Source organism: Macrobrachium rosenbergii, chromosome 13, assembly GCF_040412425.1.
Source record: "Macrobrachium rosenbergii isolate ZJJX-2024 chromosome 13, ASM4041242v1, whole genome shotgun sequence".
NCBI classification, from domain to species: domain Eukaryota; kingdom Metazoa; phylum Arthropoda; class Malacostraca; order Decapoda; family Palaemonidae; genus Macrobrachium; species Macrobrachium rosenbergii.
Window position 1 is genome coordinate 12408260 of NC_089753.1, and position 13054 is coordinate 12421313.

Here is a 13054-nt window from a genome sequence, read left to right on the forward strand (position 1 = left end):
CTGTTCGGCACAGATCTTTGACACTAGCGGACTCTCACTTAAAAGGTGTCATTGGGGTAGATGTGTGACAAATGCTATTTATAGTGAACCACTTCAGATAGATGGGAGTGATAATAAACAGCAGCAGTGAGATTTTTACTAATTAAATGTTGTTACATTAGCTTTCTGGCAGTCCTCTGGATGATGCCCACTGATAATTAACAAGGATAGATGGTGAGGTGTAGTAAAGATTACAGATGTGATAAAAGTCAAGATTGAGATGGTCTGAGCATGTGGTAAGGCTGACTGAGGGGGGTGAAGTGAAGATGACTTGGGTGGACCCTGTTAGGGGCCGGTCATGAGGGAGGTAAAGGATTAAATTGAATCGTTCCATTTAATGAAAATGGATCTGGTGAAGAAGGGTTTACCAGAGGAAAGTACTTTCAACAGAAATACAGTGGACACCCGCCTATTCGTGATTCAGGATTCGTGGCTTCACCTGTTTGTGGATTTTTCTGTGGAACCTATCTTCAAGTTATTCGCGGAAAATTCGCCTATTCGTGGATTTTTTCGTAGAGCAATATTCTGTATTTTTATATTATTTTTGTGACTAAATACTGTACGGTACTGTACGTAAACATTTTTTCTGATAAAATAATGATTAACAGTACTAATTTTCAAATATTATTACGTTTAATAATAATAATAATAATAATAATAATAATAATAATAATAATAATAATAATAATAATAATAATAATAATAATAATAATAATAATAATAGTAATAAGTGTATTGACTGACTTATTGATTATGAAATCTAGGTCCTGAAGACCAAGCGCCGGAACCCCTCAGGATAATTCAGCGCCATAATGAAGGTGTAATATATGATTGATAATGAATAGGCGAATGATGATATACTAGTAAAATTCAGTGTTAAAATATGAACGTAAAAAATGAAGAGTGATATTAGACAGAACCAACAAAAAATAAGTATATATTAAACTTTTATATTCAAAATATATACTTAGTATAAGAATATGACTAAAATCTTTATTAAATATAATGAAATCATATCTCATTAAAATAACGAGATTCTTTCCGATAACTCATAACGTTATCTACCTCAACATCATCATTTAAAATTTCTAAAATAGTCTTCCCAGTTAGCAAGTACTTTGCTCTAAGGCGATTAAATTTAGGACAGTGCACCAGCATGTGTTCAACAGATAGCTGACCACCACAGTGAGCACAAACTGGGGCACTGGCTCCCTCTAAAATATAGGTATGAGTGAAGCGGGTATGTTCCTCTCACTTTCAATTCCAACTTAGCCTCTTCTGTAGACATCCCCGTTCGTTCTTGTAGTATTTTCAATTACGTATTGTATATGTAATACATGCATTCTTTGGATCTTGCATGATGATTCTACCCGCAGTTTACACACTTAGGTTCACTGCACTTTCACTGTGTGATATGTTCAGTAGATCCACAATAAGCGCATACCGGTTCATTACAATTTTTTTTTGTGTGTGTACCCATACTTACTGCAATTTTGACACTGCAGTGGCTTTGGGACACAGGGTCTTAACTCTCTATTTTGGCCTAAAATTTTTATTTTTAGAGGTAGATCTTCACCCTCAAATTTTATTTTTGTTATTTTTAATATTTGCATATATTGCTATTTTTTCTTGATACAACATATTCCTCACAATCTTGGACCTTGGGATATCTTTTTTGAGAGAGTCTAATAGCATTTTCTTATCGACTGGTTCGTTGTTGTTTTCAGGAAGTACAATGGTACCATGAATGCTGTTCATAGTATCGTGTTTTTCACTTTTATGTTAATATTGTTTAAATTTTTCAAAGACAAATAGTCTAGTCTTCGGACTGACTTTCTGTTGTGGCTTCTATAAGCCAAATTTTCTCCTTTATTAGTCTAAACGACATATCTATCGTTGGATGTCTATTTTTTAATGAATAATTTTCTAATTTTAAAGGGGAAATATTTTGGTCAGCTTCCATGGTTAGGAACCTTGACCAACCTCCATTTCCAAAGAGGGAGTCGAGAGTTTTATAAGTTATTAAAGTTTTAATACCACTCTGATTTTGATTATTTGGATTATCAAATGAATTGTCCATTTCCAGGCTAGAAGATCTGCTCTGTACTGGAGCAGCGGTCGTCATCTGTGCCAGAACAATGCCATCAGAGGGCCCAGGGTACTAGAATCTTTAAAATTACTTATCTTAAAGATTTGCGTATAAAAAAAATTAAATAAACCTGAAACCCTTAAAAAGATATCATCAGCCTTTCATGGAGTTTATTCTTCCACTAATGGCACAAGTGAGAACCGACTCCCAAATATCTGCCCCCTACCCCACCCCACAGGGGATGGCACACCATGATTAGAGTGGCCCAAGTGTAAGCCAGACCCGCTTTCTAGGACTGACAATATTACTGGAATACAACCATCCCCACCCTAATCATGTTATGGGCAAACCGGACAGAATGCCGAGAGTCCTATCCCCAGAACCAGCCCCCTGGAATCTGTGGTCCAGCCCTAAAGAATAGTTCCGCCTGATGTCTCTCAGGTCCAAACATTATCGGGCAGTTGATGGTCCTACCACAGTTCCCACTATTTAGCTTCGGATATAAACCCAATCCCAGTTATGATATCTTTTCCTGTTTATCAGGTCCAATAAATTTTAGCAAAAGCGGAAAATTCCGCAAAAATTAATCCAAAGAAATACAGAATGGTATATGGGACTCTTGGACCCAAACCCGGGAACAGATTCCTGGGGTTCAAGAGCCCCTCACCACGTCTAGGTGGTCCCAAATCGAGGGGGCTTTCTCATACTACTGCAGGGTTTTGTTCCACCAAGGAACTGCTGGTCTAGAGGGCTTCCCTTTTGTTGTGGAATAGAGGTAATTGCACTGTTTATGGTGGTGTCACTGAAGTAATTATATGCCTCTGAGATGGATGGAAATGCTTTTACATTCTTCTCCATGAGAACAGACTCACTAAATTTCTTCCAGTCTGCTTCATCTACCCTCCATTTGGGAGGTGACTCAGAAGGCTGATTCTTAACTGTTTTTACATGAACTGGGAAGTGGCCACTCCCATTTGGATATTCATTTACTGACCATTCATAATCAATGTGAACACTAGATGAGCAAAAGCTCAGATTGATAGCCAAATAAGTTTTGAATATAGTGATATTATGATCATCCATAATACCCTCCAACATCCTACCCTTGGCATCTGTAGTGTTCCCACTTCATGTGGGGTTGTGAGCATTAAAATCACCAAGGAGGAGGAAAGGAGTTGGAAGCTGATTGATCAGTAAATGAATATCATTATAAGTGAAATCCAAATCAGGAGGAAGACAGATGGAGCAAATTGTAATTTGCTTGTCTAAAATGAGAGTTACTGCTACAGCTTGGAGATGAGTATTAATTGATGGCAAGGAGTGTTGCAATGAATTATGCACAATAATTGCTGCACCTCCCTTAGCTCTATCTTCACTTGGTGGTGGAAAATTATACATGCTGTAATTTAACCCAGGATTATATTGTGTGCTTCCAAGCTTAGTATCCAAGCTTAGTATCCTGGAGACACACAATACCTGGGATATACCTTCAGCTCTTCACTTCCAGTCCTAAGACCTCTACAGTTCCATTGTAGTATTGACGTGAAAACTATTTTTTGGGATTGGTGGAAGGCCCTTTGAATAGAGCCTTCTTATTTACTCTCTTTTGTTTATGAGTATTATCAAGAGATGATTTAGAAAGGACTGGTCTTGACAGGTTTGGTTTATTATCTGTTGATTTACTGGTGTCATTTGGTTTCCCATTCTTGTCAATGTTTAAATTCACGCTGAGTTTTGCATCGGGCTTAGTACTTCGTATCTATTACTAAGTGATGCATGTTCAACTGGAGGAGAGGATGAGGGGGAACGTCTCTTTTGGTGCTTTTGCTCATCAGTCACCATTAAATCAGGCAGAGACTCTGCCTGAGACAATTCCAAGGTGGTTGGGTTTAGTGCCACCTTATCCCCCTTGGAGGCTTGTGCTCTAACCTCAACAGGCCGAGCACCCGACCAAGATGGCTGGGCCACTATCACAGGGGTTGATGCACCTGCTACATTAGAGGGTGCTGAGCCCTTTGTTGGCCGAGTCGGTTGAGCTTCAGACTGTCACCGGATGGGCCGGAGTTCAATTCCCGCGGCCGGCTGATGAAGAGTTAGAGGAATTTATTTCTGGTGATAGATATTCATTTCTCGCTATAATGTGGTTCGGATTCCACAATAAGCTGTAGGTCCCGTTGCTAAGTAACCAATTGGTTCTTAGCCACGTAAAAAACAAGTCTAATCCTTCGGGCCAGCCCTAGGAGAGCTGTTAATCAGCTCAGTGGTCTGGTAAAACTAAGGTATAATTAACTTAGAGGGTGCTGTCACTGCACCGCCCATGGTAGATAGAGGTAGTGGCTTAAGAACTTAGAGCATAACTCCCAGGTTGTTGTCCTAATTGTCTTTTCGCAAAACCGATACTTATATGCTCTGCACTGGCTTTTTTTTAGTGCAGACAGCTCAAATTTGTAAATTTCACTATTTTTGTTATTGGATTTATGTTCCAGTTGACAACACATTTTGCTTTTCTATTACATTCATCATCATGATGGACATCGGAGCAGTTTATACAAATTTTAGCATTTTTACAGCTTTTTGATGGGTGGCCAAACTTAAAGCAACGATAGCACTGCATTGGTCTTTGCTGTAAAGAATGTACTCGTACCCTTTCATTTGCAAATATGACATGAGAAGGTACTCCAGAGTCTACAAAGGTTAAAATGATCACGTTGGCAATAGCTGCCTCTTTTACTCTCCAAACTGAAGTGGGACTCATTTCTAGAATTTCTTCTTCTGTCATGTCATAAAGGTCTTTATCAAATAGTACTCCTCTCCCACTTCAGTTTGGAGAGTGAAAAGGCAGCTATTGCTAACATGATCATTTTAACCTTTGTAGACTCTGAAGTACCTTCTCATGTGGGGCTTGATCTTCGTAATCATTTCATCATTTTTTATGTCCAACAAGGTCAGCATATATGCTTGGGTTGTGGATTTGGCATGAATAAGAATGGTGTTCTTCCCAAAACGAGAAATATCACTGCTCTTTATTCCTCCCACCTTTTTCTGAAGAAACCTGCAAAATTTATAGTAGTTATAATTTTCGTCCTTGGCTGAAGCTACCACCCACACAGGAGGTTTAGGAGTCATTATTTCTGCATTCTGGTTTATCCTGAGCCCATTTAGATGGCACATAAACGTCCATATCTTTGGGAACTTTGTCTGTTAAGACTCCTCGTACTGTACGTTGACCTATTTGTATGGCACTTATCATATTAATAGCCTTTAGAGCCTCATCATGGCTACTAAAGGTAACCCACGCTTCCCATTTAGATTTAATATCAATAAAGTTCATCCTGATTTCTACAACAGTTCCAAATGATTTCAGAGCTGTCGAGATCATTTCATAATCACAACAGACTGGTAAGTCTTCAATATGAAGCATTCTCAAGTTTTTCACACAACCTGGCTGTGTTGAGGATTTAATTTTGGATGAAGATTTCTTAGAGAAGTCCGTGCCCTTGCTTGAATTCGTCATCAATGAAGCATGGCTTGATGGTCCTAGCACAGTTGCCACTATTTAGCTTCGGACATAAACCCAATCCCAGTTATGATATCTTTTCCTGTTTATCAGGTCCAATAAATTTTAGCAAAAGCAGAAAATTCCACAAAAATTAATTCAAAGAAACTTATAACAGTGTATGGGACTCTTGGACTCAAACCTGGGAACAGATTCCTGGGGTTCAAGAACCCCCTCACCACGTCAAGGTGGTCCTAAATCGAGGGGGAATAATAGTGTATTGTACAATACTGTACCTGTAATACTACTGTAATACGTACAGGTAATAAGTACTATATGTACTGTCATTTTCAAATATTAATATAAATAATAACATTAATAAGATTAAATACAGTGGACCCCCGCCTAGTCGCGGTTCTAGATTCACGGCTTCACCTATTCGCAGATTTCTCTGTGGAACATATCTACACATTCGTGGAATGAATGAATGAATGATTTTGAGTTATCTGGCATCGTAACAACTGGGTCATTAACGCCGATATCAATTAAAAGAACAACATAGCTGTTATAAAACAAATAAAAAGACAAAGGAAAATGAATGAAATATTATATTTTTGGGAGAAGACCAGTGTTGATAATAAATCTAAAAATGCCACTGGCATCATACACCACATCCTCTCCAACGATCTTGGCAAGGATGAACCTGCCTTCCCAACCAAGAGCCTCAGAGAAGTAATGGCTTCTAATATTCTCAAGAATGGGGCATTCAACCAGCAAATGCCTCACAGTCAAGGGGACCAGACAATCCTCACAAAAAGGTTGATTCTTGCCGGCCATCAGAAAGCTGTGTTAGGCGAGCATGCCCAATCCTTAAGCGGCAAAGAGCGGTCACCCACCTTCTAGGCATACTGTCATACTTACAAGGAAATATAACATCTGTAATTTCTTTCATTTTATTTTCTCCTATACTATCCCAATGCTCTTGACACAAATTATAAATTTTCTAACGCTTGGGAAGAAATCATTATATAAATGTAGACACCTCCTTGGAAGTAAATCTAGAGCTGCTTCTTTGGCCAATCTGTCAGCTTCTTCATTTCCCTGCACACCAGCAAGTGCTGGAACCCCCCAAAAAACTAATTTATGTTCCTTTTTATAATAATAGGTGCTTCCATTGCTGAATTTTTAAAACCAAGGGGTTAGTCAAGTTAAGAACATTTAGAGTTGCTAAAAATTGTAAAACTTGTTTCACCGATAATTGCTATTTTTTCAATAGCATTTAAAATCTCAAGCAACTCTGCCCTAAAAATAGATGTTAAAACAGGAAGTGCACCTTCGGTGAAAAGCTTATTACTAAAAACTCCAAATCCAATGGCAGCGCTGGATTTCGAGCCATCTGTGAATAAACAAGTTGAATCCTTATGAACCTCACTGTGTTCCATAAATATGGGACGGATCTCTATATCTGTCATATTTTTCTTAAAACCATAAAAATAATTACAGAATGAGATTTCTGTTAATTTCCATGGCGGGGTTACTGACATTTTATAAGGAAGCACCTCATCTCTACCAATATCAGTAGTGCCAAGTAACTGTTTAAGTCTATATCCAAAGGTTGTGGACATTTAGGATGTATCTCATAGTGCCTAAAATTGTCTTTCACTTGTTATAATTTGAAAAGCTTGATATTGGCGAGGTCTTGAAAGCACCAGTGGCCAGTCTAATGCGTGTATGATGTATTGAGTCAAGCAATTTCAACTTGCTGGGGGCTGCAAAAGAGTATACTTCACACCCATATAACAATTTTGATAAAGTCAGGGCTTTATGCAACCTTACAAGTATTTGACGGTCTGCACCCCAAGCGTGTGAGATAAAACTTTAAAAATGTTTAAAATCTTCTGACACTTTGTCTCTAACATCCTTTGATGAGACACCCATGTTAACCTGCAATCAAAATTAAATGAAGGAATTTGGGTTCCTCTACACCGGGAATTCTTTGGCCTGTGATATATATATCTGGGTCTGGATGAAGCTCACAAATACGGCAAAAGTGGACAACAACTGCTTTGCTAGTCGAAAATTTAAACCCATTTAAATCTGCCCATTTAGTGATGTTATTTACTGTAGGCTGGAGCTTTCTTTCAATAACAGACATCCTTGATCCTGCAAATAATGATATAGAAAGATCATCAACAAAAGGTGTGTGCAATACATCATAAGGCATATGAGGAGATATACCATTGATAGCAAGTGCAAATACGGTAACACTAAGAACGCTACCTTAGGGGACCCTTTCTTCTTGGAATTTACTTTCTGATGGAGTATTACCAACTCCAACTTGAGCGTCGACGTGTTAGAAAGGCCTTAATAAACAATGGCAGTTCTCCTCTAATAAACAATGGCAGTTCTCCTCTAAGTCCTGATTGATGGATGGTTTTAAGGATTCCGTGTCTCCATGCTGTGTCATAAGCCTTTTCAAGGTCAAAGAATACAGTAACAGGATGCTGCTTTGATGCAAATGATTCACGTATAGATGACTTGAGATGAATCAAGACATCAGTAGTAGAATGCATTTTTCTAAATCCGCACTGTGCAGGTGATAAAATATTGTTTTTTCTAATACCCAAAAAAGCCTTGCATTGACCATCTTTCCCAAAATCTTACAAGACAAGATGTCAAGGCAATTGGGCGGTAGCTTGCAGATAAACATTTGTCCTATCCCAGTTTTAAAAATGCTAAAATTAAAGCTAGTTCCCAAACTGATGGGAAACTGTGATCACGCCAAATTCTGTTTATAATGCTAATTATGAAAAGCTTAGTGTTCTGAAATACATATCTTATCATTGCATATAGAACCTCATCAGGGCCTGGGGCTGTATCTGTACATGCTGACAAGGCAGAATCGAATCCTCTCTCAGTAAATGGAACATTGTAGGATTCTTCTTTATTGGCTGAAAAATCAAGTGGCTTTTTTTCTTCCCTGGAACGATATTGGTATCCAGGAGATGTTTCCGATTACTGGGAAACTTTTTCAAAACGGTCTGCTAATTTGTTACTCACTTCCAATGCACTTGTGATGTATTGCCCATTAGCCTTTAATACAGGGGGAAGGTTAGGAGTATATTTGCCTGCTATTTTACTGGCTTTTCTCCATACATCTGAAGGTGGAGTTCTTTTATTCACTGAAGAAACAAAGAATGACCAGGATTGGCGACTGGCTGTTTTTAACGCACGATAGAACTGTGCTCTACACTTTTTATATGCTATGATGTTATATTCTGTTCGATTTCGTCGACATCTAGTTAGAGCAGTTCTTGTGGCGCAATGAAGTAACTGAAGATCAGGTAACCACCAAGGAACTGGTCGACGGTGGAATAAGCCAGTGGTTTTAGGAACGGACTTCAATCCAGCAGTGTGAAGAGTACCATTATGTAGATCAATGGCATCACCAACACTGCTAAACTCATCTGCATCACCTTTGATTTTACTAAATTCCCTGAACTTATTCAAATCTGCTTTATCCAAGCACCAGCGAGGAGATCTATGCTCTGGTGGACTACTATTGCTTTTAATGATTATTGGTGCATGGTCACTAATATGCCAGTCATCCAATGTTCTTCAGTGAAAGCCAATAAGGCAGTTAGAACTAGCTATGGATAAGTCAATACATGACAAAGTGCCTGTTTGTATATGAAAGTGAGTAGGCTCACCTGTATTAAGAATCCCTATGTTTTCGTTTCCAACAAGTGATGCTATGAGATTGCCTAAAACATGTCTACTGTTCATGTCTCCTACAAGAAGAAACAGTTGAGGAAGTTGATTAATCAACCCTTCTACATCATTATAGCAGCCATCATCATTGGGAGGTAAGTAAAAAGGACAAACAGTATATTTTCTAATTAATTCTATTTGCTCTGCTACTGCTTGAAGGGGAATTTGCAGACTTAAAGATATCTGAAGAATGTCATGGCAAATATAAACCAAACTCCCTCCTTGACCTCCTACTTCAGGATTATAAGCAGTTCGATATGCAGTGTATTCCATTGGACAAGGAATATTAATATCCAACGCAGTCTCCTGTAAACAAATAAAACCTGGAGAGAATTCATGAAAGAGCATCTTAAGCTCTTCTTTCTTAGCCCTCAGACCTTGACAGTTCCATTGCAAGATGGAGGAGAAAATGCTGGTTATTTTCTAGAGGACTCTTTGAAAGAAGTCCTCAATTCTGAATTTTTTATTTTACTGCTACTTCCTGATGATTTTTTAAAAGATAGTCAAGATATTGTTGGTTTTACACTCTATAACATTATGTAACTTATCTGATTGGCAAGGATTGTGGTGTATATCGACAGTATTTTTGAGTGAATTACCTCATTTGGCGATTTTGACCCATCAACTTTGTTTACAGACAATATTTCATACCTATTGCTAGGTATCTCAGCATGTCTTATAACTGGAGGAGAAAAGGAAGGTCGCCTCCCTCTTTTCCTAAGGTGTTTTGGTAATTTCCCTCTGTTATGAGAGCATTGACATGCTCTTGAGAACCGAGTTCCTCTCCTAAATCGGGCAGGGAGAGCACCCGGGATGACAGCCTAGGGCTGCTCATCTTAGGAGAAGAAGGTGCAGAGGAATGGGGAGTAATATCCAAAATTGGAGGCACTGATTTCTGATTGGGAGGATGAGCATTTATTTCTGAACTTATGTTTGCATTCATTGGCCTACCTGGCATTTTTGGTTTATTCTGCTTGCTGATATTTGATTTCAAGGCCTTTGCGTAATTCTTTTCCTTACTTAGAAGCCTTCTAGCATAACCCACACTTACATGCTCTGCATCTGATTTTGGTAGAGCAGCTGTTTCCATTTGAAAATGTGGGCATTTTCTATCACTGGACTTATGACCCAAATTACAATTAATGCATTGAGTGCCTAATGTGCATTTGCCATGTGCTGGTGCAGAACAGCTGTCACGCAACTTGTCATTTTTACAGACTCGAGAAGGATGACCATATCTGAAACAGTTGAAGCACTTTAATGGTTTTTGTTTGTATGGGCGCACCGACACCCTTTCATTTTCTATATACAAATGAGAGGCAACATTATGATCCTCAAAAGTAATAATTATCATTGTAGTTTTTGGAATTTTATGTACCTGCCAAACCTGTTTTGGACACATATCTAATATCTCCTTTTCTTTGAAGTCATACAAATCCCTATTGAAGAGTACCCCTCTTCCATATGGGGTTTGATATCTATTAACATTTCACTGTTCCCTACTTTTAAACTGCAAAACATTAGTGATTGTGTTTTGGATTTTACATGAATAAAAACAGATTTCTTACCAAATTTATAAATGTTACCATTTCCTATAGTGCCTACTTTCGTTTGTAATTATATACTGAATTTAAATCAGTTATAATTCTCCTCTTTTGCAGTTGCCATACGCCAGATTATTTTCAAGAGTTGGAGACTCATTTTCATTCCAGTCAGCTGGTCGATAAGCATCTAAATTTCTAGGGAATTTGTCACAAAGTGCTCCCTTTATATTACAGTTATGAAAAAGAATACTTTCAACGTTACATGTGGCACTAAAGGCATCTTCGTGTTTCTCAAAAGAGATCCAGGTTTCCCATTTCTCATCAGCTTCATTGAAGTTCACAAGTACCTCTGAAACTTTCCCATATTGTTTAGATGATACAAAAATAGACTCATAATGGGTTTCAAAGGGTATTTCATATGCATGCAGAATTGTCAATTTTCTATGGTGACTTTCATCACCCTTAGAATCTTTCTTTTGTGGAGTTCACTGTGGAGAGGAGGCATCAACCTTAGTTCCTTCTTTCTGAGGTGGAATCTGTAAGTCAGTACCAATATCCTTTTCCATGCCAGAAGTCGCTGCCAGAGCTGGTAAGTCATCGGATCCAGGGGAGGGAAAACTAGTTGCCAAGCCAAAGTTAAGCAAGCCAGTCCACGTGCAGAAGTCAAATAAGTACACAGCCAACACCCAAGAGCCCGCACACAGACCCCAACAGCACATCAGAAAGGGAAAAGCAGACAGCTTCTACTGCCTAGCCTGCCCAGCCCAACACACCATCAGAGCCTGCGAAGAGACCCCAAGATACCAAGCATGCACACACCAGACCACCACACACAAACCGGCTCACCCACCCACCCAAAACTGCTTGGTTATACCAAGATAGTAGCGTGGATCAGTCAGGTATTCACATTTTCCACCAATGGCACATGTGAATGTTGACTCTCAATAGTCCACCCCATATCCTACCCTTTCCGGATAGCACCAATACGCTTGCAGTGGCCCAGGTATAAGCCAATCCGCCTGCTGGGAGTTCTGCCCCAAATAATGGGGACCAACTCCCCACTCCAAACGTGTTGGTGGGCTTCCGGACAAAAGCCAGGAGTCCCATCCCCAAAAATCAGGCTTTCCCTCTTGGATTCCATGGGCTAATCCCTGGAGATGGTTCTGACCTCAAGATAGCACTGGGAAAATTCCATCACTATCTCTTGGGTCCAAACCATATCGGGTAGCGACTCAACCACTACAACTCCCATAATAGCTTCGAATGCGAACCCCTTCCAAAACACGATCCCTTCTCAGACTCACTTAAGCAGTAAAATTTTGAGAAAGTGGGAATGTCCACGCCATTTAAACCAAAAACTACATAAGACGATTCATCAGGACCCAGGCCCGAAGGCCAGGGTCCCTTAGCCTCTCACCTCGTCAAGACGTCCTACTCGAGGGGGCATCACTCGTGGAAAATTGGCCTATTTGTGGTACTTTTCATAGAGAAATATTCACAAATTACTGTATTTTTATATAATTTTCGTGACTAAAGGCACTTTTTGTGATAAAACTATTAAAATATTCAGGTATACGCATTTTTTTATTAGTTTTTGGTGTTTTGAACTATCAAAATAGGCAGTTCAAAGCATTTTTAGAGGGGTTTTAAGTATTCGCGGATCTGAGCTATTTGCGGGGGGCAGTGGTACGCATCCCCCGTGAATACCAGGGGTCAACTGTAATAATAATAATAATAATAATAATAATAATAATAATAATACATAATCAAATTAAATCATACAAGTACTCATCAGTGATACGAATGTTGCTTAAAGATGATGATGATGAATTAGCTGCATAGTCTGATGAATGAAGATGAAGATATGGCTGCACAGTAAAGCAGAGGAGTTACAACTCCTCTGGGGGTACCTCCTCCCCTTATTCAGGGGCTTGGGGAGGCACTTCTTCAGGTGCTTGGAGAGGCACTTCTTCAGGTGCTTGGAGAGGCACTTCTTCAGGTGCCTGGGGAGGCTTTGGAGGGTCCTTCTTCCTCCATTTGATAAACATGGTGATAGGCAGTTGCTGTCGCTGCTTCCTCATGCTGACGAGGGTGTTATCATAGGGCGCCATTGCC

General features: G+C 39.2%; 1 protein-coding gene and 1 long non-coding RNA gene across 3 annotated transcripts in view; one reads left to right on the forward strand and one right to left on the reverse strand.

Annotated features, from left to right (window-relative positions):
- The window catches only part of LOC136844912 (uncharacterized), a 511857-nt gene that overhangs the window by 198249 nt on the left and 300554 nt on the right, over nt 1–13054 (reverse strand). The gene's annotated exons all lie outside the window — the stretch shown is intronic.
- The window catches only part of LOC136844911 (long-chain-fatty-acid--CoA ligase ACSBG2-like), a 227558-nt gene that overhangs the window by 27438 nt on the left and 187066 nt on the right, over nt 1–13054 (forward strand). The window lies entirely within an intron of this gene.